Below are 4,278 nucleotides of genomic sequence, written 5' to 3'. Positions count from 1 at the left end.
CACCGCCTCGAACACAGAGCGCCTCCAGCTGGCAGGGACGACAGGCCGCGCCAGGCCCGTGGAAACGTCACACAGGAGGGTAATGCCCGCGTCGCCGAACACTACGTCCTCCAAGCGCAGCCCCGCGCCCTCCACCTTCAGAGCCTGGACGCCGGGATCTGTGACCTGGTCCGCCGCCATGCGAGTATAGTCCAGGCCCAACTGGACGGCACCGATGACGACTCTGGAGAGGCAATCAGCGACCAGGTTCGACTTGCCAGCCACGTGCTTAATGTCCGTAGTGAACTCTGATATGTAGGAAAGCTGCCGCTGCTGACGTGCCGACCAAGGCTCCGCCACTTTTGACATGGCGAAGGTGAGCGGCTTGTGGTCGGCAAACGCCGTAAGTTCACGGCCTTCCAGCATGAAACGGAAGTGCCGCACGGCCAAATAAAGTCCAAGGAGCTCTCGGTCAAAGGCGCTGTACCTGCATTCCCTGGGCGTCAGCTGGCGGCTGAAAAAGGCGAGCGGCTGCCAAGCGCCCTCCACCCACTGCTCGTGCACTGCGCCGATCGCGTAGTCCGACGCGTCCGTGATGATGGAGATGGGAGCCGTAGATGATGGGTGTGCCAGCAAAGCCGCCTGAGCCAACGCGGTCTTGACCTCAGCAAAAGCGACGTCCGCCTCTGCTGTCCAGTCGATCGCCTGGACGGGGGTCTTGCCTTTCAAAGCTTCATACAGCGGCCGCATGATGTGTGCGGCCCGGGCGATGAAACGGTGGTAGAAGGTCACCATCCCCAGAAACTCACGGAGCGACCGGGCTGTGAGCGGGCGAGGAAAAGCCGCAACAGCCTCCACCTTCGTTGGCAGAGGTGTCGCACCGCCCTTGGTGACGCGGTGCCCCAGGAAATCAATGTCAGACACCCGGAACTGGCACTTTGCCGGATTGATGATTAATCCGTGTTCGTTGAGCCGTGTGAAAAGGGCTCGGAGGTGGGACAGGTGCTCCTGCACTGAAGCGCTGGCGACGAGTATGTCGTCGAGGTAGACAAACACAAACGGCAGGTCCCGCAGTACCGAATTCATCAGGCGCTGAAACGTCTGAGCGGCATTCTTGAGTCCAAAAGGCATCCGCAGGAACTCAAAAAGTCCAAAAGGTGTTATCACTGCCGTCTTGGGAATGTCCAGGGGGTGCATGGGCACCTGGTGGTATCCACGCACCAGGTCCACCTTGGAAAACACCCCTGTACCGGCCAGATGCGCCGAAAAGTCCTGAATGTGCGGCACTGGATAGCGGTCAGGCGTAGTGGCGTCGTTGAGTCGGCGGTAATCCCCGCACGGGCGGAACCCGCCGTTCGGTTTGGGGACGACGTGCAGGGGTGAAGCCCAAGGACTGTCAGAGCGGCGGACAATGCCCAGGCGCTCCATGGTTGCAAACTCCGCCCTCGCTACAGCCAGCTTAGAAGGGTTCAACCGCCGGGCCCTGGCGTAGACAGGAGGCCCCTCGGTAGTGACGTGGTGCTCCACGCCATGCTTAGTGGTAAGCGCAGAGAAGGTGGGCAGCGACAGGTCTGGAAACTCGGCCAACAGTCTGAGAAAAATGTCTGCCCCTGACAGCGAGCCCGACAGCCCGTCGTACGCTGCGCTGCCAAGTGTGCACACGAGGGAAGAAAATGTCAAGGCATCAATCAAACGCCTATTCTTAACGTCCACTAAGAGTCCATGAGCACACAAAAAATCCGCTCCGAGGAGGGGAAAAGAAATGTCCGCTGTCACAAAATCCCAGCTGAAACGCTGTCCTCCGATGCACAAACACATAGGCCTCACGCCGTACGTGCGAATGGGACCGCCGTTAGCCGTCGTCAATCGCGGTCCGTGCCCTCCCCGGGTGACGTCTTCACTTGACGCGGGAACTACGCTCCGTTGAGCGCCCGTGTCACACAGAAACAGGCTCCCCGAAACGCTGTCGCTGACGAAGAGGAGCCTGCACGTGCCGCCGACGCTCAGGGCCACTACCGAGCGCCGGCCCCTCCGTTTCCCGGGGGTTTGTAGCTGCACGGAGCAATGCACTTCTTCGCCATTGTCCCGAAACGTGCGTGGTAAAAACACTCTCCGGTGTCTCCACGCCGGCTCGCCACAGCCGTGTCCGGCCCCCGCCATGCTTTCTTGACTGCAGATGGGCTGCTGCGCGTCGCGGCTAACGTCTCTGCACCGGGCTGTTGTGTAGCCAGGAAAAAACAATCCGCTTCCTCCGCCAAGGCCCGCGGCTCCGTGGCAGGCGTGTTGGCCAGCGCCGTCTGGACCCGGGGAGGCAAGTGACGCAGGAAAATCTCCATGAACAAAATCCGGGGATCTTCCCCCCCTAGCAGATTTAGCATTTTCTCCATTAGCTGAGATGGCTTGCTGTCTCCCAGGCCTTGAATGTCAAGCAACTGGCGGGCCCTCTCCTTAGCAGATAAGCTAAATGTCTTAAGGAGAAGGGCCTTAATCGCCTCATATTTGCCATGATGTGGGGGGGCTGCGATGAATCCCACCAACCTGGACGACGTAGAGCTGCCCAGCGCTGTTACTACATGGTAGTATTTCAGGTCCCCGTCACGGACCTGTCGGCAGGCGAAGTGCGCCTCCACATGTGCGAACCATGCCTCCGCGGCGTGCTCCCAGAACTCCGGCAGCTTTACGAAAACATCGCGTTCAGCCATGCTCGTTAATTTTCCGGAAACTTTCTCGGAAACGTCAGGGTCACCAGTGTAGCGCCAGGAAAAGGGAGTCGGAGGCGGTGTATTCAGAACGGAGTTCCAATCTTTATTATCCATTTAGTTATAGAGAGGTCAACACAACGTCTGCTCTGCTTAACGAGCTAGCAGGAATGAGGGCTAACTCTACAGGTGTTCCCACTAAAAGGTCCGTGTGGCAACACAATAAGAGAGGTGAATTATGTCCAATGACGTGTCACCACACACGTCTATTTAAAGAAAGCACTACACACATCACACAATGAACATGCTCTCCCACTCACTGGCTGCTAAGGAGTACAATGGAACAGTCACTGGCACTGGTGGGCAAATGACTGCAAGTGGCACTATTTGCACCCCATACTCTCCTTGTTCCAGGGTTTCCGCTAGGATTTTCTCTCGCCAGTCAAATGTCCGGGCAGCATTTATTTTACCGGACTAATTTGAAACTTACCGGTCATATTTCAATAATAATAATAATAGTTGTGTAGCAGAGTTTCCGTTAGCAGGTAATTACCGGACTATGAGCGGATATGCTTCAGTTTAAAACTCAGTTCACGGGGCTCATTTTTATATTGCTTCAGTTTATAATCGTAACAGATCGAAAAATTCAGATTCATTTTTCAATAAATGATTCCACAAACAACAAACAACATAATTATTACATTCAAACAAACTACTTGTAGTAGATAACGTACATTATTCAGAAGTTTACATCAACTTTGAATAATAACACGGGAGAAACGGATCCTCTCTTTCCCTCCCTCTCTCTCCTGACAGCCGTCAGTTTCTCATGCAGCTCCTGCAGCCCGCTAAACAGAGGGCGGGGCTTCAGGTGATCCTGCAGAGCTGCGTGTCTCGGTCAGACTCAGCAGCTGATCTGATCTCTCTCGCGTCCGGTTACACTTCACTCGCGTTTATGTCCATATCGATCAGATCCAGCTCTCCTGATCGGCCTTTATAGAGAGCACCGATCAAACTATTAAGAGGGAATATCGGCCGATAATGACCGGCGGCCGATCGATCGGAGCCTCCCTAATTATTACCAGACATTTTGACCGTCAGGTTTTGAATTTACCGGTTTTTTATAAATGTTACCAGCTAAAAAACGGTAATTACCGGCTAACGGAAACCCTGCCTTGTTCATGTAACCATGCAGTGACAGCCTAGCAAGACATGGCCCGAATTAAAATAGTTATGGGTCCGCTCTCGGTCAAGAACACCTCAGACCGAGAGGAGTTAAAAGTTATCTCTTCTCACCCTTCCTTAAGCGCAGCGTGTTTCTGATCGGAAGAAAGCAGTTGGAGACTTGGCGTGCGTCTCCCAATAGTTCGGAGCGCGTCCGACTCAGATGCGCACTGGCCCTGATAGGAGCAGCTAACATCATCCTGTTAGCTGGCTCAAGCAGGGACAATATCTTGCATATTATCTGGGTGTGGAATTTAAAGCTTGGCTTTAAAATTCTGCTCAGCAAGCCTGCTGCCTCCATCCTCAAGTCAGCTGGAAATGATGCAGAGTTTTCAACGTGTCGTAGTAGTTCCACTATATCCTGAAAAGATTTCAG

This window comes from Pseudochaenichthys georgianus, chromosome 17, assembly GCF_902827115.2.
Source record: "Pseudochaenichthys georgianus chromosome 17, fPseGeo1.2, whole genome shotgun sequence".
NCBI classification, from domain to species: domain Eukaryota; kingdom Metazoa; phylum Chordata; class Actinopteri; order Perciformes; family Channichthyidae; genus Pseudochaenichthys; species Pseudochaenichthys georgianus.
This window is presented reverse-complemented; position numbering follows the sequence as displayed.